The following is a 26,409-nucleotide window of genomic DNA, read 5'->3' as shown; positions in this document are numbered from 1 at the left end:
TAAGCACCTCTGCTGTTCATCATAAAGGAAAGACTGCTTTGAAGAAATCATCTTGCCCCATCAGATCCCAAATCTTTCCTGCATGTGTAGCAACGAGGGACAATATGCTATGCATAGCAATGCATAGCATAGCATGGGGACAATAAGCTACAGGTCCCCCTTCTGATTATAAGCATTGGAGTTCCCTACCCACCAGTCTTCTTGCTCCTTCTTCTCAACATGTTCATCCAATTGTTTACTTGCAGATGAGGAGCATCATGGAATATGAGATGTTGTCGATGACTGTGTGCACTTTCAGCCAGATACTGAAGAAGGAGGATCTTCTCATGCTCACTGAAATCTTTAGCTTTTGTGATGAGCACAGTACTCATCAGCCATTAATAGGTGTCTGGTCCTGTGGACAAGATGTGACCCACTCAGATCTCCATCCCAAGCAGTGTCATGCCTTTTCTAATTGGTGGTTTCCTGTAAGGTATTTCTGAAGTAGTTTCAGGACACATTCCATGCTTTTGATCCATTCTGCAATGCTTTATGTCACCCCTTTCTTTCAGACTTCTGAGAAAGTCCAGCAGCTCCTGACCCTCCATAAGAGGCTGCCTGTACCAGAGATTTTGGCTTTCCTGTATAACTGCTAATTGCATTCATATTTTCTTCAGAATCTGAGGAAACATATATGAAAGACAATTAAGCCCTTCCAGTAATTTTTTTCTTTTGTTGTTCTTGTTGTTTTCTCATTAATTTATAATTTTTCTTCACACCCAATTGCTTCTTCTTTCGTCTTTCCACCCTAATTTTGCATTCTGCATTTTAAATTTCTTTTACCTTGACACTCATTCAGCACTCAGGACCAAAATTCTCATGTGGCTGTACAGACCTATTACTTCTTGATTCTTTTAATAGACCTAAAAATCCTCTTTAGCATGTAATAATCTAATAAATAACATAACCATTTATGAAGTGACTGAACAATGGCAGGCTGCATGTGATAAACTTAGTTGTAGTTATGCTAATAGGAAATAACATGACTAGAAAACACAGGAGGGTGAGAAAATTCTGAAGCAGGGCCATGAGCCAAGGTTGTTGGGTGCAGAGTCATAGAGACAGCCCTTAGATGATACTTGCCACTTTGAACTTCTGGTGACAGCTGTCCATGTGTGCCAATACTGTTATTGTAGGTTAACAAATCATTGGAAGTTCTCATTATTTCTCACAAACTGTCACTGCAATTGCTTCTAGCAATTTCCCTAGACACCTTGAGCCTGTAGTATCAATAGTTCATAATGATTAAAATAAGAAGTAAAGCAGCAATTTCATTGTACTTTCTAGACCTTGGTGCGGTTTTGGTATTTTATGTGGTTCAAGACCAGCACACCATAGTTTTCATGGTTAAGTTTGGATAGTGGTAGCAATGGTGGGAAATCTTAGCTAATCCAGCCATTGAAGAAAAGTGTGCCAGTTGCATTGTGTGTCTGAGGTCTATCATTGCACCATGAGTCAAGTTCTGGCCATTGTGTTCATTGTGAATTTAGATGTGTGTGACCCATCTGACAATAATTTCTGGGTGACATTAGGATAAGTTTATGACATGTCCAAAACCTCAGGCTGTTTTGCACCGCATGACACGTTGTCAGTTTGTAAACACTGATTTGCTAACTCTGTATAATTCTTGCCTCACTAGTGGGCTAAACAAGGCTATTGAATTGTGTTACTGAGGTTTAAGGATTTTTACACAAGGGCAAATTTGACAGTTTATTTACAATTTTATCCTACAAAAGATGAAGTTTGGGGACAATCAAAATGGGAAGAAACCCACAAAAAAACAAATCTAGATAATGCCTTCGCATATTCAGGACTAGATTATCAGGCAGACATTATTTGAACGGATTTGTCCAGTAAAATAGCATTTCTGTAAACAGCATACTTTGACCTCTTTTAATCTTGCATCACAAAACAGACTACAAAAAAATCTCACAACTGTGTTAAACAAACAAGTTTTTGTTCCAGCAATGGAATTAATTGAAGCAGCATGTCCTACACATTGCCATCAGGTCATCACTGCTTGCTTGAATCAGGTTCCTGACCTTTATTTTCTCTCACCTAGTCTGCTAGATTGACTTGTCCATGGACTGTTGAAATTACTGATATATATATAGCACTGTTTTATGCATAGCTGAGAATATTTTCACAGGAGTGCTCATTGGTTTTCTTTGATAGTTATCAACTAGCTTATTTTATATGAAGTCAGACACTTAATTGTAAATAGCTGCTGAACAGTATGAAATAAAAAGATTTTTTCCCTCACTTATAGAAAGTTTAAATGCACTCAGAAAACTCTTTAGGATTTGAGGTATGTTTTTTTTCTTTGATGGGATGGTCAGAGTGTCATCTCAAGCAGCTACTCAATTGTATATGTTCTATAATTCTCTAGTCTGTTGTTTTGGTGCTTTTATAGGAGCAAAGGAGGTCAAATTCTTCTAGAGTGTTACCCCACCAATATATCAAATAAAATATGCCTCCTACACTCCACTCAAATTGGAAAATAGTAATGAGCCCTCCGAGGTCCAGCTCAGCATGTCTTTAACTTCTATGCCTAAGCATTGTATTTCACCCTGTTTTGGTTATGTCACTGACCACAAGCACCTCCATCCATACAAGTCCAAGCATCAGGCCAACTCCTACAGTAGAGCCATTATCTAGAATCAAGGAATGATACCTTCTTTGCCTGCATCCACAGATGTTCTCAAAACAGGCCTAATGCACAAGAGTCTACAAATGCAACAGTGGTTGCTGTTCTCTCATGTTGAGTTGGAAAGCGGGAAAAGGTAGTGACTACCATATTTTTCCTCTCAGGAAGTGGAAAATTTTGATTCAGCTCTTCTTGGCCTGAGGGTGGCTGAAACCTGAAACACTTCCAAAATAATCTCCCAATTTGTTTTAGCTGTAAAGCATGCTGCAGAGTGACAACTCTGACATCCTCGGTCAGCACCAAAGAATACCAAATAATCTGAGCTGCAGTGTAAAGTTCAGGTATGGCTGTCTGTGGATGACATGGATATTCATATGGGTGAGGGGAGTTGTATGTTCCACTTTCTGTTGGGACCACTTAGAGTGCTACCTCTGCCACTTTGCTCCTGCTAGGCACCTCCTTCCAAAGACACCCATGATCAGTTCTTGGGAAGAGGCTGACAAGCTATCTGTGCAGCAGAGAGCAGCTGATTTGACCTCCTCCTGCCACTCCCCCTCTTCATTTATTCCTTTTGTGAGAGCTCCTTTTAATCAGGTAGTTTTAAGCAACCTTTATGCAATGTCTGGTTTGAGGCAGCTTCTAACTTAGAGGCCGACTAATTTGAATTCTTTTGTTAGATCTTTAATTCTTGCAGTGTGCTGTCGAAGAGGACCTTAGATTTTGGATCTCTCCTTGGAAAGCAGGCACCCCACAAGATAGGGGCTACCATGGTCAGATCTGTGGCATTTACATAATTTGGGTTTCACCTTTCATGCTTACTCCTGTAAAGACTTCTGGATAGTTTTGAATGCTGGCTTGTACTCCAGAAGCAAAAGTCTGTGATGAAAGCAAATGCAGTGATTCCAGGATGTGCATTTAACAACCTGCCCTTCCTGCCACAAGCAGTCTGTGACAGATTTGAGGCTCTGTAAGGATGTCTCCTGCAATGAATGTGCACTAGCTTCATGCAGGTCAGATAACTTACAGCAAAAATATCTACTCTGAGAGCTTACTCTTAATAATAATTAACTTAGCGGTGTATTCCTAATTGATCACCACAGACTGCAGAGAGAGATGAAACAAATGTGACCAAATCCTATGCCTGTTTGTTCTGGTTTTACAAAACAAATATATTGTACATTAATGAATCACCCAAATATGTCTTGTTTGACCTGAATATTTCAATAAGAGCTGTTTCCTGTTGATCAGATTTTGGCTTTCCCACAGTAGACAACTACACAAATGTCCTTTATATCCTTGATCCACCAAAACAGCTTTGCTGGAACAAATAATTTTCCTTCAATGATCATCAGGGTGTGAAGAAGAAAATACAGAGAATTTTGCATGAAGAAGGGGGTGCTTTGCTCTTTGTCAGTGCCATTCTTATAATTTCAACAGACCTGAGGCAGATTTATTTATGCAACTTTTGTGTGCAAGTTTTGTCATGGTTATGAAATATGTGAGAGCATATGCATTTGCAACAAGATATGAGACATCATTTGCAGTGTGCTTGGTATGTGGCATATCTGCTTAGAATTCACCTGAGAAGAAAGAGCTCCTCAAATGAGAAATAGTATGAGAAATTGTTATATTGGGCTTTCGCAAGGGGAAGGCGGGTGCCGGGGGGGTGCCGGTGTTGCTGGGGGCTGCGGGGTTCGATTCTTAAGCTGATTGGCTGGTTGCGGTCTGTGTGGTGTAGGATGTGTATTGGGAGAGAAATGGAGGGAGGGTAAGGCATTGAGATGTCAGAGACTGGCTGGGTCAAGAGTGCAAACCATTATCACAGCCCTGAGGACCGCAGTCAACAACAGGCGGGACTGGGAATGGGGGTGTGGGGGTGGAGCGTGCTTGGGAAGTGTAAAGAGATTTGTGGAGATATTTATCACAGTATCACTTATCACAGTATCACTTGGGTTGGAAAGGACCTCGAGGATCATCGAGTCCAACCTATGTTTGACGTCTGTGTAAGCTCAACATGGCACACCTCTAGCGAATCTGCTATGCACCCAGTACTGTTTTGCCTTTATTTTATAATAAACTGTTTGTATTTAAAATTTAGCAGTGAGCTCGTTTCTCAGAATAGTAATTTGTTTTTGAAACATACATTAGGCTTTACTGATAGGTTATCCTATTAACACCTAGTGGCCTGGGGAACACTGGGTCAAAGTAAAATCTTCACTTCGGTTCTAGAATTTGAAAAATGATGGTAAGATACCACAGCAACAATGGGGCTCCATATTTCTTTTCTTCATTCTCTCCCATCCTGTCCATTTGAACTGGCAACAAAAGGAATGTAAACTCTGCCTGCACTGAGTGATGCAAAGATGAAGCTGAGCATCTTGGATGTGTTCTGAGTTTGGTATGAATTTGTTATGTGTCCACCATCCCTGTCCTCGTGGGGACCTTCTGGTCCAATTCCTGTGTGCTTCAAAGGACAGATCTGTGTGTTGCCTCTTGAGATCATCTACAATGCTAGTATTGCATGAGGCTAGTTAACTATGGATATTGTTATAAGTGAAATTAATTTCAGAGTTTAATGTTAGGTAAGGGAACATGGGGTGTTACATAGCAACATATCCCTAAGAATAAAGTCATACAATTTAGAGGATCTGACTTTTTTAGGCATTCATTATAGCACGGTGAATGTATTTCTTTTCAATGTGAGTTCCAAGGCAAATAAGCAAGTACATGCACTACAGAAATCACTAAAAGAAGCAGCTTGAGTGAAGCAACTTCAGTGCTGCTTCGGGAGTGCAGAATACCATGTCATAATTTAAACTTTGCCTTAATAAGCATCTATTACATTGGCATGTTAGAGATTTTTTAATAAGCCAAGTTCAGTTATCACAAAATACTCTGTCAGAGATTTGATCTGCTTAAAAGTGACACAGCAGTAACCAAACCATCAAGAGAGGTTGTCATGATGGGCATCTAGGTTGTGTGAACCACTGACTAAATAAATAACTAAAATGGTTAGCAAAATGTAATTTTGAGATTTTTTTCTTTAATTTTTTTCCTTTTTTATTCTTTTTTCTTTATTTTTTTTCTTCCCCCCCCCCTTTTTTTTTTTTTCTTTTTTTTTCTTTTTCCTTTCCTTTTTATTTCTTTCTTTTTTTAACCCCAGTTCTCTGGTTTTGTGCTGTAAGGCATAAAAGGCCCATCTGCAGCCTCAAAAGAATCACCTAATGTGAAAGAACAGTAACCCCAGCTCTGGGTTTTTCTGTGTGTTGTTTAAAGCCCTACATAAATCAAGAAGAGGCCCACAAAGGGAAGACTGTTTGGTTTCAGGGACTGGTCTTGATTTTCTGCTTAGGATAATCAAGATCAGGACTCCATTGCTAATTAAAGGCAAACAGAAAATATGTAGGACTTTCACTTGCATTCTTTCCATACTCATAGTTTAGCATGTGATTTATACAATATACTTTTCCTTTAATTCAACTTCCTCAAATTATGTGCAGACAGCTTCAGCTGCAGGGAAAGGTGGGAGTATTTAAGATATCTAGAATTTAACTGTTTCGTTCCTACTACCTTCTTTATCAGAGGTATTCGATAGAAATGTGGTTTCTATTTTCAGCTGAAAACCTCAGTGATTCTGTGTGATTCTGCTGAGTGTGGATTTTGTTGAGGTTTTTTTATGGTTTGTTTGGGTTTTCCTTTGTTTTTAAATCAATTGATTTTAGTGAAGATGTTGATTTGGATTCTTTAAAGAGATAGATGCTTTTGGATTTAACAAACAGAGTGCCTTTTCCTTGCCTGCTTCTATTGTAGCTCTGGGGGGTTTTGCAGTGATTTTCTAAGTATCATTCAAGTGAATAAGATTTAATCAGGATGTGGATTTTGTCATTTTGGTGGCAATGTAGTTTCCCAGATTTAAGTTTTTAATTAAGAAATTAATATTGGCAGATTGGGTATTACAGTAGACTGAACAAACGAGTATGCATTAGGACCATATAATTTTGCATGGTGATGTTCAAGTTCTTCTCTCCACACAGTGAAGTCTGCAGTTGATTTACATGAATTCTGGGATTCCAACAGCAGCACTCTGTAAGTTGAACTATTCCTCATGCTTTTGGCTCCCTTTCTGAGGGATATTGCTGACACTTTCATCACTGAGTCAGTATAGCCCAATGAATCAATGTCTGATATCTAGTGTTTAATAGAGGGAAAGGTTCCTGATGATATATGTGGTTGCAATTAATTCTGTGTCAATAAGATGGATGTAGACTAAAGTATGGCTCAGACCATTTATCTTGATATCCTCTTCATCTAATGCTCAGAAAACGCTTACTCACATGACTTGACACTGTCCATTAAATGTGCTTCCCATACTTAATAAAGCTATCTGTGTTGAACTAAATGTCAAGAGCCAGCACAGCCTTCCACTAGGCCAGTTATTCAGAGTGGTTTAAATTGGAAGATCTTCAGAGAGGCAATACTGAGGTAACTTTCAATCAATCCAAAGATTCAATATCTCCAGCAAAGCTGTTTTCTCAGAGAAAACAAACACACACACACAAAGAAACAAACAAAACAAACACCAAACCCCAATAAGAGTCATTGTCCTCTAATAAAAGAGTGAATGCTTTCTTAATGTAAGATTAGTACAAGCTGTGCAAGGAATACTGGAATACTTTTTGTAATGACTATTTATTTCTGTGGGCTGATGGTCGACTAGTTAGAGGCTTCCAGTAAACAATTTATACTAAAGTGGGTATTGTTGAGATATGTACTTTTCAACAAGTTTATTTAAAATAATAAAAGAAGACATGCACTGCTCAGTTTTCAGAACCAGTGCATCCTTGGTTCTGACTTTCCTTCTCTCTCTGTTCATATGGACTCCACCATTTACTCCTCTGAAAAAAAGGGAACGCTAAGCAAAGGCTGAAAATGGAAAGCAGGCAGCTAGATCTAAAATAATTCATAAGTACACCACTGCAGAGGGAAACTTAGCTTCACCATAACACAGCTGAACTGCCCATTCTGCCTGCATTGTTATAGAATTGCATCCCCTCCAGAAAACCAAGTACCTTTTGCTTTCTGATTATTCTCATCCCTGCAGCTGTTGCAGCATGCACCTGTTCTTGCTCAAATTTGATGAGTTACTGTGACTTTCATGGTCCATTTTCTCTTCCATGCTGATAAGCCTGTGGGTCTTCCTTGTGGCTATGACTTTGCTGCAACTCCTTCATTCATTCTGCTCTACCACAGTTTGCCTTTTTTGGGGCACAATGTAGCCTTTGGTTAAGGCACCAACTCATGCACCAAGGATGACTTCAATTGAAGTGTAACTAGTGAACATGAGGGAATGGCCTCAAGCTGTACCAGAAAGATTTAGTCTAGACATTAAGAAAAAAAAGGTCACTGAAAAATTGTCAGGTTTTGGAACAGGCTGCCCAGGAGGTGGTTGAGTTAGTATAGTGGATGTGTTTAAAAGCCACATAGATGTGGTGCTTGGGGATATGCTTTAGTGATGGACTTGGAGGAGTAGGGTTAATAGAATTAACCAGGTTGGAAAAGACCTTCTAGATTAGAATAAACCTTTATTAGAATAAACCAAACCAGGTTGGAAGAGACCTTCAAGATCATCGCGTCCAACCCATCAACCAATCCAGCCCACCCAAACAGCTAACCCATGGCACCAAGCACCCCATCAAGTCTACCCCATCACCCAACACCATCTAATCAACCAAACCATGGCACCAAGTGCTTCATCCAGTCTCTTCCTAAACACCTGCAGTGATGGTGATTCCACAACTTCCCTGGGCAGCCCATTGCAATGGCCAATCACTCTTTCTATGAAGAACTTCTTCCTAACATCCAGCCTAAACCTCCCCCAGTGCGGCTTTGGAGTGTGTCTTCTTGTTCTGTTGGTGGTTGCCTGGAAGAAGAGACCAACCCCCACCTGGCTACAACCTCCCTTCAGGTAGTTGTAGACAGCAATAAGGTCTCCTCTGAGCCTTCTCTTCTCTACACTAAGCAACCCCATCTCCCTCAGTGGTTGGACTCGATGATCTTCCCTTTCCTTTCCCCTTCCCTCTCAGTTGTTTTTTCTTTATAGTGTTGGACTCTGAGAGTGTTTTCCAAGATTCTTAAAAAGAGCTTCTTAAAACCATCTCTACAATGCTCATTCCTATCTGCCAAACAATTGTCAAAATTTCCTAGAAACATTGTGCTCCCATTGCCTTTGCTGTGCTAATTGCTGGGTTTAGGATTTGAAGCTTTGCACATGCTAATCTATAGTCACTTACTTTGAGATAGACCAAACTTTTCTTCCCAGTCTTGAGTCTCCTTCTACTGCATGTTGCTTGATACAGCCAATTTACTTATGTAACTGGTATTGTTTGGTCTTCAGTAGCTGAACTCCTCATGAAATATAAGACTGCTGAGCATGTAAAAAAACAAAACAAAAAAAAAGAAGAGAGAGAGATGTAGTGAAGTCTGAGCTGTATACTCCTGAGGGCATGCTGACTTTTTTTGTTTGAGTAAGAAAACACACTTCAGGTTAACATTGTCCTGGATAATGAACCCCCACTGCTTGACCTGCACTTTTACTAGTCCAAGAAAGAATGAAAACTTTGTGGAATTTACATGCCCTGTGGACTTTAAGTCTGTTGATAAAGTAAAGAAGAAATAAAAGTTAAGTGAATGCAATTTTGAGTCATCTGCTAACTGACTATAAATCTGCAGCAGTCTATTTATCACTTCCGCCAAGGCTACAGCAATTCAAACAGCTGCCTGTGCCTGTATGCAGAACCTATAGATGGGTCAACAGTAGAATTTAAGTAACAAGCTGCTGCATGAAAGACAAAGCCCAAAGTCCAAGGGAGAAATGGAGCTGCAGCTGCATGTCGAATAGCTTCCAGTACTGCACAGGACAGTAAGGTTCTGAGAAGGTTTTAACTTAAATGATAAAGTGATGTGGCTTAAATTGTGCCTGGTTCTGGGTGCTGCACTTAGAAACTCTTACAGACCAAGGAGAGAGAATCCAAGACCAATTGGGAAGATGATCAAAAGGGAAGGTATGATAACTCTGTTCACATATACGAGCATGTCCATGGTGGGGAGAGCAAAATCTGGTGAGGTGTAGCAAGGAAGTTTCAAATTTGATATTAGGAAATAAGTTCTGATGACAAGGACATGGAAGCAGTGAAAAAGTTGTCTTCATCACCAAAAGTCTTTGCAACTGGATTAGATAAACATGGGCCGGAATAGTTTGTGTAATGCCTGCATTTCCCATGTGACTTTTGAGACTCTCACCAGCCTTACGATTTCTGTTGGAAGACAATCTACATATCTCCTATCAATGCACTTGAATAATATAGCATGGGTTTTTTTTCCACCCAAACCTTCCAGCGACCTAGCCTAAAAGTAATGGCATCTACTTAAGCACCCAGTCCTACTGTTGTTAACTGTTCCAGTTTGGGGTTTGTGAGAGGTTCTAGACTTTACAAGTATTTTATAGATGTCTTAACTAAAGATATATAATTATCAAGGTTTTAGCAACATCTTCAGAAAGTCTTGGAACAGAGATCACCATCCTGAATAAGAAGAAGTGCATCCCTAGGTGTAGGTACAGCCTTTCAGAGCATACCAGTCCTGAGACAGCTTGTTAGCCTAGTCACTTCACCAGCCTTCACCAACCCACCTGAAATAAGCATTTACTGAGAGCACTTGACTGTTAAGCCTGATTTTTTATATTCTTTTGCACCTTCATAACTGTTTGAATTTGAGCACACATACTTCAAAATAATAATGATGCTATAATAAAATTGAGTTGCATTGTTCTGACAAATGAGGGGTGTGAGTATCCAGGGTTAGGAGCCCTGGGGTTTTTGGGCCGCTCTTTTAATAAACTGCAGGGGCCTCACTGTAGACTAACTCAGGGTTCCAGAGCAGTGTTGAGATGTCTTCTTTAAGTGTTAGCCAGAATTTGTTGGCAGGCAGCAGGGAAGTGGAGAGAGGACTCAAAGTTCGGATGTTATTGCAAGTTTGTCACAAGTATGCATTAGGGAACATCAGTGTGGGGGTGGACAGGGCTGAGGTGCTGGATTTAAGCAGGAGATGGGTGCCTGACACAACCATCATTGCAGACAGGATTGCAGATAAAAGAACATAAAACTACAATGATGTTTTTCTTCAGACTTGTGAAAAAATGAAGTAACTATAAGGCTGCCCATAATATATCCATGTAGTCCAGATCTACCTGGTACAGAAAACATGATTGCTTATTTTAACAGTTTTGAGGTATGCCTGATGAATGTCATGTAGATCCCCAGTGGTGCAGTTGTAAGCAGGACAGATTTTAACTGCCTATGAAGAAAGACATAAACTCTCTAAATGCTCTACAAAATCAGACCAGCCATCTTGCCCAGTACACTTTCTCTTCAGCAGCATGGACAACTAACTACATTTGCCATTTAGTGAGAGCATGCAAGCTTAGTCATTTCCTCTAGTCTCTTCCCATTGCATTGCAATAGATCTGCCACTGTTAGATTAGGGATTTCACAAAGTGCATACCCTCATGTTACCTTTCTGTTTGTGGACCTACAGTCCATAAGTGTTTAAGATCCTTTCTGATGTCACTGATGCTGTCTGTCCCCACCAGCTCCTGTGGCAGCAAGTTTCACAAAACTCACATGAGGTATAGTATGATTTTTTCATAAGAGAAACTCTTGACCCTGCCTTTATGATTTTCATTCTAGAAAGTTTTTGATCCTGAACCTCGGTCACTTCAAAATAATAACTTTGAAGTGTGAGGAGCTGAGGTGGAGTATTTCTGGTGCTCCATTTACACATACCTGTAGATTTTCTGTTGGCTACCAGTGGAACTGCATTGAGGTAAAAGCATCCTTAAAGCCTTTAACCTCCTTTCTTCAATGTGATGTATCCTTGAGATGGTGTCCATATTTCACCATGTGGTAACAAAACTAGTCAAAGTATTAACTGTAACACTCCCATCTTAATCTCTTTAATGTCTGGGGTTTAGCATCTAATCAATGGGGTTTATGTGACCACATCCTGCTGCAGGGAGGTGAGTGGTGTAACCTATACAATAGGTAAGAAACTGTGAAGAGTACTCCTCCTGGTAAATTTATGCTTTTTGAAGGGGAAGTGTTTGATCCAGTGTTGACAATATGGGTTGAGGCTTACTCTCCATATCCTTGGTCTCTCTCTTGTGAGTGAAGTCATTCCTGTGGACACCCTGCCTCTGCCACTGCCCTAAGTATCCTCAGTTTGCAGTAGGAGAGGCCCATGGTAGAGCAGACACTGGAACTACTCATGTCTCTTGCAGATCCACTTTTCAGAAGGATTTGAACACACAGAGGTTTCTTTTGATAAAAGGCCTGAATAGCCTAAGGCTTCCAGAATTTTCCAGATGGCTCTTGAATGTTCACAGGATGACTTCACTTGTAAAATGTTAAGCCAGCCTTTCTTCCTCTGAAATGCACTCTGCAGCCATGATGAATTTTGTAGTGCAGGAGTGAAAGAAAAGGAAAAAACCCTTTGACCTTGTTAATCAAGCAAACAGAATTTTCTGTGGCTGGAAATGTTACATCATCTGCATGTCAGTTTTACTGCATCTTTCTGACTAACCATACTGTGAACTATGACCAGAGGTGCATTTTCAAAGCTTATATCTGGAGCTTCTAAAAAACTACTTTACTGAATTTGAGTGGTGATGGTAGCTCACTGGGTATTACTAGAGACAAGGAAGTGGTTAAATCTGGATGAAAGAAACAAAAGAATAAAAGAATACTAGAATGCTAGAATGCTAATTTAAGATAAAAGTATGCTTGATTTTTAGTATGGTTTTATCCTTTTTTTCCCTATGGGTTAAAATCTCTTAGAAGCCTGGAGGGAAATAGGAGCTCAGAACATTTTAACTTAATGCTTTTGGGTACAGTATCACAGGAAAAAAATAAATTAAAGTTTTGGGGTGGTTTAAGTATTCAGTGGAATACCTAGCATGAAACAAACAAATTTTTTTAAAAAGAGTAGGTTTGCATTTGTCATATACCTCTAGATACACTTACACATACACACAACTCACATTTAATTTTACCTTCTCGTTGATAATTGCTGAAGGCCAAACCAGTGAAATCTTGATTTCTTGTGCCTCAGAAAACAACATCCGCCTTTCAGATGCTTTTGGCAGGAAAGAGCACCATTAGTGTAACAGAGCACTGTTGGCTGTCTTGAAAATGCAGTCTCAATACAGATGACAGCAGCACTTTGTCTCAGTGGAAATGCTTTGTAGACTGAGTCATGCTTGTCCCTTCAGACATGCTCAGTACAGCTCCTCCTGTCCTCCACGCCCTTCAGACAGCCTTCCTTAAATGCATTTCCCTCAACAGGAAAGGATCCTATGTTGAGGGTAAACATACAGATCCATCTATTTCCCTTTTTGTTTTACTTAATTCCAGGTTTTCACTATTATTTAAGAGTAAGATATAGCATATTGCAGAATGGGAATTCACCCAACACTTCTCTAAAAATCAAAAATGTTCAGAAGCAAATTTAATGCTTTATCTTGCCCATATTCCTACTGCACAAGTCATCAGTGAATGCAGTTATTTATAGCTGTTGGTATACTGAAGTATTTTAATAAGATAATTTCAGAAGATTCAAATGCTTCAAACTTATCAGAGGTATCTCAGAAAAGTAGGAACTGGGTGATATCAGTTGCTTTATTCATTTATGGGCTAATCTTAAAAAACAATTCTGTTTTCATTTTCACTTGCTTTCTTCTAACCCTTGCTGAAACAGCAGAAACATCTGCCTCTCTTCCTTCATCGAGGGGAGTCATTTACGAGTTCCAGATTTACCAAGAGTGTCAGTTTACAGCCAGCAAACCTCACTCTTGGTCTTATTACTTACTTTCCATCTGCTTTTCCCTCAAGCATCTTGGTTAGCAGAAAAATGCTGGCAATCATCAGCAGTGGCTTCTTAAGTTAGTTATTTATTAATCCAAGCCTTCTGTAGATACAGTTTCAATAAATACATTAGTTTGTTTGTTGTTGCTTTTTTTAGAGTCATCTTTGAACTGGACCTAGTTGAAAAACAAAACTACAATTCCAGAAGCTGGGGACAGTATGGAAGGGGAGAACAGTTTGGGTTTTACAAATTTTATTTCAAACTGACTCATGGTTTTAGCCTCTACTTTGAAGTTTAAAGCTGAAGGAAGCACCATTTGCATTCTGCAGTTGTATGCTCAAATAATAGAAAAAGTAGATCTGCAGAAGCTGCTGTTAGAAGCAGTTATTATGGGCAGAAGGAAACGATCATACTAGGATTTGGGGGTTTGTTATTTTCTTGGGTTTTTTTTTGGGGGGGGGTTGATTGTTGTTTTGTGGGGTTTTTTTGGGTTTGTTTGTTTGTTTGTTTGTTTGTTTTTGTTTAAGTGAACATTTCTATTCCACCCCCCCATGATTTTTTCCTCTTTTCACTAGGGTGCTCCCTCAGCCTCCTATTGGGAAAGCAACATTCAACTTGCGGTGCTGAAAAGATGATTAATGACAGGCAAAACTGTATGCAACACATAGTTTATTTGAGAGGAAGAGCACACAGTGAAACGCTGCATTGGAGGATTCTAGGCAAATGGTGTGTGAAATTGTTGACAAATTGCCCTCATTAAGCTTAGTAAATGAATGCTTTCATGCGAACATTGGCTTGATATCACCGCGTAGAATGTAACTTCTACTGGAAATTGCTGTGCTGCTATTCTTATCTTTTAAGATTGTAACAGCTTTAACGTCCTGATAAAGCCAACCATTGTAGCTGTCTTCACTGTTTGCTTCAGGGGAGTTAAAAGAAAATTGCTGAGGGTGGTTTCCATGAGTGGTTCTGAATTATTCATTAATTTATCCATTATAATGAACCATTCTAAGCCTGGTCACCAGAGTTCACAAATGCCAAGGAATTTATTTTAAGATGCCTTGTATTCCTCAGGCTCTTTAACTTGATGCCTATCAATGAAAGGGGCAGTAAAAGGACAAGTTATAGAAGCCTCTGTTTTAGAAAATGCAACTCTAGATACTATTTAGCCTTGCTGATAGTAGAAAACTTCCAAAAAATAAATTGTCTTAAAGGGGATGGTGCTTGATGATCAAGCAAATTAACTGTTATTTGAGTAAGGTCATTGTGTACTACACATTTGCCCTGCCAAGCTGAATTCTGGCCATCAGCCTAAATTTGCCCTGCTGGGCAAAAAATGAAGTGTAAAGCCTTCACAGGAGAACTGCATAGACTGCTGAGACCTTCAAAGATGAAGGTCAGGCCATAGCCTAGTGTCCAAGGTTGCACCATACATAGTGCATCACTGTAGTTACGAGAGAAAGTATCCATGCAAAAAAAAAATCTACCAGTCTAAACTGTTTACCTTTGATTAAGCAGTTGCAAAGTTGATTTAACCTGCTGCAAAAGAGTAGATGACAGTCAACCTATACTTAGAAATGAATCATACAATGAAAATTTGAAAAATCCCTGTTCTAAACTAAATATCTATCACACAGAAAATTACATAAGTATATATATAAGGCTGTCTTTGTGCTGAAGGCTGCTCATAATTTTGACCAGGAATCATAGTATAGGAAGGAAAATGTGGCGTGAATGTATTGTCAACCAGTGCTGCTCTTGGGGTAAAACCAGATGTGACTGGTCCTTAGAGCTTTACTGCAACGAGAGCCTGGCTGGAAAGATACATTGTACAGGAACAAGAGGGAAAGCACATCACATAAACAAGAGAATGGGAGATTGGCTTCTCCTCGTCTTTCTTTTCTATCACACAGTGCATCTTTTCAGCTCACACTCTTACATGGCTCCAGTAGCCCCCTTTCCTTTCATGACAGCTAGGTCACCATGAATACAGGTACATCTGGAACTTTGGGAGAGATTTTTCATTGTGTAACTTGGCTTTCCAGTTATGGGAAACTGGTTTCCCAGTTATGGGAAAGATTGGGAATGACTGAGATACATCAGTTTTTACTGTTATGAGCTGCTCTAGGAAATTGCATAAGCAGCTAGAGACAGGGAAGAGTTTGCTCTGTACTTGGCCTCAGGGGACCTTTGTGGACTTTTAAGCTCCCCTTGCTGACTTTAAACTAAAGGACTCTGAGGAGAGTACCTTTGACAGTAACATGGAGGGTGTGAATACACCTATGGAAAGTGACTGGCACAAGCACCTGGTAACAAACATTCAGATCTGTTAAGCTGTTGTAAGGCAGGTTATTTAGCTTATTTTCTTGCTTTGAGATGAGTGTGAACATGTCTTTCCCACTACCACTAACTATACAGACCAGTTTCCCACATTTAAGGAAATCTCAGATGAGCTCCATCACCTTGGCAGACTATATCCCTGACTATGGTGTATCCCCTGCTGTGAAAATCTAGATATTCTGTGGCTGTGATGTACTGAGGCTAAAGTTTCTGTTTACTAGGCAAGAACTTGAACCAATTAAGCTGTTCTTGCAAATACATATGTAAACTATACCCTCACTGATCACCCTGCTGTACAAAGTAGTCTGGAGTGATCTTTCCGTTGGTCAGTAGTATCATTGACTATAAAGTATATTGGCCCTGAATTTGTTTTTAAAGTCTTTTAGAAAGGCAGCAAATGGGTTGCTATCAACACTGAGCATTCTGGTACCTCATAAATAGAGCACATAAACTATGTATGTCATTTTATGTAATACAGGATTTAAAGCTTGTCATATAAAGTTATTTTTCTAAGACTGGTAAGTCCAACTTTCCTCTGCTTTAGTAGAAGAAATAAGTGACTTGAAAGACCTGTTGATATGTCCTCTATATCAAATCTGCTAATGATTGCAGCCTAATGCCCTATCTGAGGAATTTTAGAATTAGCAGGTTACAAAATCAAGGAATTATGACCGTGTCCACATTAACACACTGTGTTTAACCTAAAAGTTAAGATTTACTGGGGAAAAGGGCAAGAAGGAAGAAATAGAAACTGTGAAGAACATGGAGAAATGAATAATCTGGTGCTTGGGCAGGACTAGTGTCTCTACTGAATATATGGGACAGATAGTGCACGATCAGTACAAGCAGCCTATCTTTATAAGAAACCTCACCTGGGAGGTGTCCCTTGAAAACTCCAAGGATTATGGCACAAGACGTCCAAGTGCTCATGAATACTCTAGTAATCAGTGTAGTAAGAGTGGATTTTTAGGCATCCCCAAGCCTTTATTGACAGAGGCAGTTTGAGACTAGACAGGATGTAAGAAAAATTCACAACCTCCACAAGGAAGTGCTCCCAAAGATACGGTAGGCCTGCAACAAAACTTGTAGCAGCTTTTTGCAGCTTCATGGAACAACAGACTGAGCTGGCACGGCTGCCTGGGATCTGGAAGGTGTCTGACCCTTGACTGACCAATGGCTCAGTCCCAAGTACTCCCTGTTGGAGTAAACCATATCTAACTTCTAATGCCTTGATGGTCTACTGATTCTGCTGAGAATAACTACGTTAAAGGCATCATAAGCTTGTATTTTGTGACTTGCTCTTAAGTATCTTGCAGCATTATGACCTGAAAAAAACAAAGTGAAATGTACTGTTTCTCCTAGAAACTAAATGGCAGGAAGACCCTGGCTCATGTTCCTGATATGAGAACATAACCAGGTGGATAGATGATGGTAGAGCAGTGAATCTGTTTTATCTTGATTTCAATAAAGATTTGACACCATTTCCCACAGCATCCTTGCAGCTAAACTGAGGAAGTGTGGTCTGGATAATCAGTTAGTGAGGTGGATTGTGATCTGACTGAAGGAAAGAAGCCAGAGAGCTGTGGTCAATGGGACAGAGTCTAGATGGAGACCTCTACCTAGTGGAGGCCCTCAGAGGTCAGTACCGGGACCAGTACTATTCAGTGTATTCATCAATGACCTGGATGAGGGCTGATGACACAAAACTGTGTGGCGTGGCTGACACACCAGAGGGTTGTGCTGCCACTCAGAGAGATTTTGACAGGCTGGAGAGTTGGGCAGGAAGAAATGAAATTAAATTCAACAAGGGCAAGTGTAGAGTCTTGCACCTGGGAAAGAAAAAACCCATGTGTCAGTATAGGTTTGGGACTGGCCTGTTGGAGAGCAGTGAAGAGGAAAGGACCTGGGGGTCCTAGTGGGTGGGAGGTTGATCGTGATTCAGAAATGAGCTCTTGTGGCCAAGAAGGCCAGTCCCATTCTGGGGTGTATTAGAAGGACTGTGGTAGTAAGATGAGAGAGGTTCTTCTCCCCCTCTAATCTGTGCTGGTGAATCCACATCTGGAATATTGTGTCCAGTTCTGGGCCTCTCGGTTCATTGACCTTAAGGAACTGCTTGAAAGAGTCCAGTGCTGAGCCACAAAAATGATTAAGGGAGTGGAACATCTTCCTTATGAGGAGAGACTGAGGGAGCTGGGTCTCTTTAATCTGGAAAAGAGGAGTCTAAGGGGTGACCTCATTAATGTTTATAAAGATGTAAAGAATGAGTGCCAAGAGGATGGAGTCAGGCTCTTCTTGGTGATGTCAAATGACAGGACAAGAGGCAATGGGTGGAAGCTGAGGCACAGGAACTTCCATGTAAACATAGGGAAAATTCTTTTCACTGTGAAGGTGACAGAACACTGGAACAGGCTGCCCAGGGGGGTTGTGGAGTCTCTCTCTCTGGAGATATTCAAAACCCACCTGGATGTATTCTTATGTGATATGGTATTAGGTGATCCTCCTCTGGCAGGGGGGTTGGACTAGATTATCCTTCCAGGTCCCTTCCAGCCCCTAACACTCTGTGCTTTTGTGATTCCTCCAACAAGGGGCTGTGGAAGTTTGTTATCCCACTGTCCTTCACCTATTTGTAATGTCCATCCATTTCCCATGAATGTGATGTGAAGCAGAAGCAGGTCTTTTTTTGTCCAGATGCCCATCATTCCATTGTGCTAACACAAATCTGCATTTATCAGGGAAGTGAAAATTCATTCAACACAGCCTGCTTCCCTCCAACACAGAAGTGAGGGAAAGTGACACAGAAACCTCCAAGTTGTGATGATGAGTTGAGATAATACAGTGCACAATTTCCTTAGCCCATTTGCAGAAAAAGCAGCAAAATGCAGATGCATCAATAGAAGACAACAATCTAGCCCACTCTCCCCTGCCTTCCCAAAGCTCCATGTGAAAGCAGCAACCAGAAAAGGAAGCTTCTCGTGTTAGAATCTGAACTTCAAGCCCTATAATACTTTGCTCCACCCAGTGCATTGATTTTGAAGCTTGCATGACAGCAGCATGGTATTGAGTATCAGACTCAGATTCAAGTCAACCCATGTCATTTGCACCTTAACCAGACATGGCTGAGGAATAGTGCTCAGATTTTAAGTCATTTGGGCTACAAAGCAGAGAACACACAACTTGGGATGGTAAAAATGAAATACTGACAAAGCAAATTCTACCAGAAGAAATCTATTAAAGGCTCATAGACATTTCATGGCAGTTCCTGTGGAGGTTGGAAGATGCCAGCTTTGAAAGTAGTCTTAATTTAAACTATTAATTTTGATATTCCTTGAAACAGTATTTATTAGATTTTGACATATAAAGAGAAGGGAGTGGGGTGAAAAAAACCAAACATCTAAAGAGAACATAGATGGAACCTTAGCAACAGACAATATTTCACAGGATGTTAGGGGTTGGAAGGGACCTCTGGAGATCATTGAGTCTAACACCCCTGCCAGAGCAGGACCATGTAACCATATAATCTAGTGCAGGTCACACAAGAATACATCCAGACAGATCTTGAAAGTCTCCAGGGAAGAAGACTCCACAACCTCTCTGGGGACCTTACAGTAAAGAAGTTTCTCCTCATGTTGAGGTGGAACTTCCTGTGCTGTAGTTTATATCCATTGCCCCTTGTTCTAGTATTTCAATATGGAATTCAAAGTTTTAAGTCACTCTCCTCTACTGATTGCTATCAACATCTTCTTGATCGCTGTCCAAGGGAAATGAACAAGTTAGGTACTTGATCCCAGTTATCTGAAGGTCTCCTCTTAATTTCCATACATCAGATCCAGAAGAAAGGATTTACCCTTCTCTGTTGCACTCTTTGCACCATCATAGGGTGTCTCTTTGAGCCAAGTTTGGTCATAATGAAAAAGGCAGGCTCCTCCTGGAACCATCAATGAGTGGCATGTTGTGTGATGAAGGGCAGAGTTCCACAAAGCAGAAGTATCAATGAAAATTAAGTTGAAAAAGTTACACTTCAGCTGTTGGCTCACTTTGTAATAAGATCTGTATAATATTTCTTTTAACTATGAAGGACATGTGCAAGTGATTTAATATGTATGGGCAAAAATATTTAGGGCAATAAATCTGATTGTTAGGAATGAAGCAATGACACTTTGTTTCCCAGAAGCAGTTGATTGATTTAATTAAGCCAGAAATGATCCTGTTAGGTGATGGCTCATAAATTTTTTTGAAATATCAAATGAATGCTAATTGTGCTGGCTTTACATGCAGACACAGTCTTTATGGCACTCCACTGGAATATTTGCCATTGGCAGAGAAAACTTGCTCTGTTACTACAGGAAAAACCTCCCAGAGGAGCACACAAAGAAGACTGTCCTATTGAGTGGGGGTAAGTATCCATGCTTTTCATAGATTCATGCTTGAACCATTCCTTTGCATTGGGACAGCTGCCATCAGTGTTCTCTGTGGATTCACGCCTAGCATTTGCACCTTAGCTTTATTCCAACAGGTAAATGCTGATGTTTACATATATGTGCTTTTCTTAGCGTATCAGTCCAGCTTACAGTTTTGGAAGAGCTTCTTAGGCATGCTTCCTCAAGTGCCCATTTTTGTCAGAGTACTAATTAAGATTGAAAGACATATGATGATAGAGTGGCATTAGCCTTACTGATAACAGAGGCACCATATGTTGGCTTTACCTGTGGGAGAAAGAACATAGGTTGCTCTCAACGGATGCAAGCTGTCTCAGAGCAAACCCTGTAGTTTACAGGTCCATCTGTAATTTGAGTGACCTAGTGACTGGGTAAGATAGAATTCTGCAAGGTCTTTGAGGATATCTAGGGGCATCAAAGAGGTTATTTTTCTGTCCCAGTAAGTCTTGTGCAGAGCTATCTGTGAAATATTCACTGAAAACTGGGGGAAGTCAAGCCAGAATGTGTGAAGGAAGTCCAAGCTGGCTGTGCAGGGAGTGACACTACCAAACGAAATTGAGGCATTTTGGCTGCAGGCTGGACAAGTCAGGTGTGATGTCTCAGGAAGTTCTGAAAGACAACAAAACTTTCGGACAGAAATTTGGTGAAAATCCCTTTCATGTGGCTGAATTGTGTTGCCTCTCCTTATGAAAGGAGTAAAGTTCTGGGAGGGAGTCCATTGTGGCTGAACAATTCAAGAACCATTGCCTGTGCATTTCCTTAGGATGTTTTGCATCAACATCAGTCTGAGGCAGAAGAATGGAACTGGTGGCAACAGAGATGAGAGACAAAAAGAAAGCAGTTGAGTCAGGGAGCACTGATAAAAAATGAATATAGAGGAAAATTAGTGGAGATCCCTTCCAACCCTAACAATTCTGTGATTCTATGATTAGTGTTGAGGATCAAAATTCTGTGGAAATTAGAGAGATTGATTACTGGTTATCATCTTGGGAGGGAAGACAGTAAAGGAAGGAAACAGAAAGGAAAGACCAGATGGCTGGAAGGGAGCTTTGTTGATTAAGCATCTGGGATAAACAGGTCCTGAGAAGCTGAGTATATGACTCACCAGATTTGAAGAAAGGATGTGAAATTGCACATGATGTGGTGCTATTTGCATGAGTACTGAAGAAATGTAAAATCATAAGGAGCAGTGCTTATAGAGATGCAATGCTGAGAAGAAATTCAGTCTAATGCAGTGTCCTTTGTCTAACACCCCATGATCCTGCAGCACCTGCTGCTTCTTGGGAGACAATACAGATAACTGAAAACAATATTTTATCTTTCCCCAATATGGTTTCCTGAAGTCTGTTTCTAGACAGAGATTTCCAGGTTTGTCTACATCACTCTTCAGGGAGCATCCACAGTGCAAGTATCTACTACAGGCAACTCAGGCACAAATATCACCATGCTCTATTTTTCACAGAGAGGAAACCTGATGACACTAGTTGCACAGTATGCTGCAGTTAGGCTCCCAAGAGAGATAGCATAGGCACAACCATGGTGTTTAAAAAGTCTTCATTGCCATCAGTGCTTCTCTTAGTTCAGCTAAACTGATTAGCAGAGCTTATGCTTCCAACCCTGCAGATGGTCACTGTAGATGTCAAGGAGATGAGACAATGTACATTCTTATGTTTATTCTTTGCTTAATTCTTGGAGAATGCACCAGCCAACCCTGTGTTTTATACCAAACAAAAAACTTCTACATTAAAATTGTAAAGCAATACATAAGCTATGAAATATCAGAGTTGATTTTGCCTCTACTATGTGTCCATTGTGCTTAAGCATTATAGTACCATAATTTATGTAACTGAAAACTGCTTATGGGAGAAGTGGTTTCACATCATTGATTGTAGGCCTTAGTCTTGTCTGTTGTGGGAGGTATTTTGTGGATAAGGGAGGGGAGTTCAAGATGGTGGTTCTGGAGTTGCACACAATCTTCATTCCTGTGTTTTCTGATACTTGACACGTAGGAGCTTGGCTTTGCAAACTGACTGTTCTTTTCAACAGACTTTATATGTAATGTAAAACATGTTTCAACACAGTCTGAACTTTATTGCTTTTGCTGTTGGAAGAAGGGGAAAATCAAGCTGGAGTGAGGACTTTCTCATATAAAACTGAAAAATATCAGCAAAAATGTTTTAAAATCACATATTGATAAGAATATTTTTAAAGATTTGAATTAGTTGAAGTTCCGAGAAAAAAATAGAATAAAACTAAATCTTTATCTCATAGATTGCCTGTACTTCATCTGTTCTGTCATCCCATCAGCACCTATCATAAGACAAACTCACTGTAGTCCAGCGTCCCCGAACTTGAGCACCACTTTGATTTAACACATATTAATCAGACATATTGAAGTCAGTGTGGGACCAGAGCCTTTGCTTGGCTGAAGCAGCCTGACTTCATGTGAAAGCATGCTATGAGAGTTCTCAGCCAGCAGAACAGACTCTGCTAAAACCTGTGCCTTACCATACAATCTGAGCTGTCCTTAGATCCTCCAGCTTTTTAATCATGTAGATCAAGTCACTATTAATTATACTGAGGCTACTAATGATGAAATTACACATAATCTTAGATCATACAGCGATGAGGCCATAATTTTGATCTATAATGATGAGGACAATCTCTCTCTCTCTCTCTTTTTTTAATTCCCTCTAGGAGGTTGGTAGTATTAATGGGTCATTTTGTAGTTAACAAAACAATCTGCTTTTGATAATTGCTTTAAGTTGTGAGCAATATATTAGTCACATTTTGTTTGGATTCTTTTTCACTTCAGAATGCCCAAAAGCAGTCAACATAGATATTATCACGGAGCATTCAAACTATATATGCAGGCATATGAACATGGTGATGTAAAAGTAGAATTAATTTAAAAGATATTACTTGGCTTCTGCTGTCTTTAAAAGGATACTAATTAATAAAAATATTTAGATGCAGAACCTGAAACAAATGCTTTAAATGCCTCAAATGTGAAAAATCAAATTTTCCTACACCAAATAGGAAACTAGTCTCAGTTTTGTTGCTGGAGTTTGAAGAGCTGCGTTCCAAATGGCTTTTAAATTGAAGTTTGACATAAAGCTATTTAGAAGTGCTTAGAAGTTTTTGATTTTTGGGTCTTCTTATCTCAAAGAGGAAAGTTTAGACTAAAACTGAAGGAAAATAAAACAAACCCCAAATACCACACACCCCAAAACCTACTGTGGCAAAAGTTCCAGAAGCAGAATATGTAGTCCTGGAATCGCTGTGTATTGCCTTATGGAAATAATTAATTTGCTTTCAATTTATTTGTTGTCTCTTTATCCAGAACCCTTTGTTGTGATACTTCTTTCAAAATCGCTGTGGTTTTATTCATGGAATAGAAAAATGGTACATCATATGACATATAACGCACCACGCAGGGAGGCCCACAATAAACAGAGATGTAACACAAATGCTCCCAGGAGCAGCTGTAGCAACACATCCAAGTAGAAACATTTCAGCCCCTAGCTTTCTTGTTCTTCCTCAGCCCTAATAATTTCTATGTTCCTCTCACTGCGACAGGACACAAGTCAAAGAAAAATGCATTAATGTTCCCCCATGAATGAAAACAGCAATACAGGAAGGCACGTCTCATATAACAATGCATCTTTCCCAGTTGTGCAAAAATGGTAGTTGAGAGTACTTCATCTCCTCTTCTCTTACTTGGGCTCTTATCACTTCTATTTAGAGGAACAAACCTGGAAGTTATTCTTGTCCATAGAAAAAGCACTACATCTCCTTTGGGTTGTTGAAAAGATGGCAGAACTGATGTGCTTTCAGAGTCTTTGCACCATTTTGAAGGTAGGGTAACTTAAAGGGTTATTGTAAATAGTTTTACAAAGGAATTACGTGATATGGTTCAGGCAGTTTAACTTTGTCCCAGCCAAGAGACTCCTACCAATCCTTTGTATTTATGTATAAATACACTGTGTTTGCAGTTCAAGCTGAATAGTCTCAATATATGTGGTACTGACCGACTGGAAAACAAGGAGAGGAAAAATAAGAGAGAAACAAATTGGAAGACTGCTGTATAACATTGCACAAATGAATGAAACATCTCTGAAACTGTTAAATTATCTTCTTGGGTCTCATCCGCAGGCACCATAATGTTACTAAGTGCCAAACCATGTGGCTAGGCATAATAGGCCTCCTGGACTCCCATAGCAAATCCTACAATGAGCCAAGTATTTGGTAAATACTGAAGGGCTGTAAGATGACTCAGTCCTAGTTGAAACTTGTAGATGCTCTCTGAACTATTGTTTCCCAAATTTTTCATTCACGCTCAAAGATTGACTGTCCTAAATGCCTTGCACAACACAGTTGCCCATTGTCAGAAGTATCTTCTGCAACAAATACACTTCTGCTGAGAGTTTTATGTCTTTGCACCAAAATGAATTTGGTAATTTACACTTTCTGCATGTGCTCTCCATCTCATCTCACAGTATCACAGTATCAATAAGGTTGGAAGAGACCTCGAGGATCATCAAGTCCAACCTGTCACCACAGACCCCATGACTAGACCATGGCACCAAGTGCCACGTCCAATCTCCTCTTGAACACCTCCAGGGATGGTGACTCCACCACCTCCCTGGGCAGCACATTCCAATGACTAATGACTCTCTCAGGGAAGAACTTTCTCCTCACCTCAAGCTTAAACTTCCCCTGGTGCAGCTTGAGACTGTGTCCTCTTGTTCTGGTGCTGGTTGCCTGGGAGAAAAGACCAACCCCTTCCCGGCTACAACCACCTTTCAGGTAGTTGTAGAGGGCAATGAAGTCATCCCTGAGCCTCCTCTTCTCCAGGCTAAACAATCCCAGCTCCCTCAGCCTCTCCTCATAGGGCTTGTGCTCAAGGCCTCTCCCCAGCCTTGTTGCCCTTCTCTGGACACGTTCAAGTGTTTTGATGTCCTTCTTAAACTGAGGGGCCCAGAATTGGACACAGTACTCAAGATGCAGCCTAACCAAAGCAGAGTACAGGGGCACAATGACTTCCCTGCTCCTGCTGGCCACACTATATCTCATCTCATCTCATCTCATCTCATCTCATCTCATCTCATCTCATCTCATCTCATCTCATCTCATCTCATCTCATCTCATCTCATCTCATCTCATCTCATCATCTCATCTCATCATCTCCTTCTCTTCTAGAAAGAATGTAAAAGGATATGTAGCAGAAATGTTCACTCCTTCATCTGAAAGCTGAATTCAGATTTCCTAAACAGATGTTTCTTTCCTCTCTAGGTTTTGTGTCTGTGTGTTTGTGTTGATCATTTGTTTGTTTTCTTTTTGTTGTTTTGGTTTCTTTTTATTTGGTAGGTGTTGGTTGGTTGGTTTTTTTCCTTTTCATTCTGGTCATGTCAGAATAGTTGTGTGATTTATACCATAAACTTGATGGACTGGCAAGTTACCTAATATCTTTATTCTCTACAGGTTGCCTTTGGTGGCTGAGCTTCCTGTCTCAGAAAGCACTAGCCTATGCTACTTTTGATGAGCAAAAATACTCTTTGGCAAAGATTTATTTTAGTTGTGGTGCATCAAATTTTGAGTTTGGAGGGAAACTGCTACATGTTCTCACAGGAGCTCTGTTCTTTCTGAGTCCCATAAAATTATTTCCATACGTATGTGCACTTTGGTCTATGTGATATTATCTTTCCAATTAGTCTAAAAATTTTCTCTGATATGCAAGAAAGATTGCTGTAACAAATGCACAGCCTTCTAGGCACTAGAATTCTGTCTTCAAACTGATCAGAAGTCTGTCTTGTCCTTATCCAGACAGTTAAACTTTCAGGTAATTGACCACTGTGGGATACACAGCACAAAGGCTACACGAGTCACTGAGGGGTTGCCTAGGAAGCTGTTTGCAGTGACTACTCCCATCACTGTATTTCAGGCTAAGAGTAAGCACAGCTGGGTTGCACATGGAGCAGTGATACATGTTGGTTTCAGCCTATGTGTGCTCTCTCACAGCTGAAGACT

The sequence above is a fragment of the Melanerpes formicivorus genome, unplaced genomic scaffold (assembly GCF_026170545.1).
Source record: "Melanerpes formicivorus ecotype bairdi unplaced genomic scaffold, bMelFor1.0.p_v2 SCAF_61, whole genome shotgun sequence".
Classification (NCBI taxonomy): domain Eukaryota; kingdom Metazoa; phylum Chordata; class Aves; order Piciformes; family Picidae; genus Melanerpes; species Melanerpes formicivorus.
The sequence above is the reverse complement of the archived record's forward strand: the minus strand, read 5'-3'. Positions refer to the sequence as shown.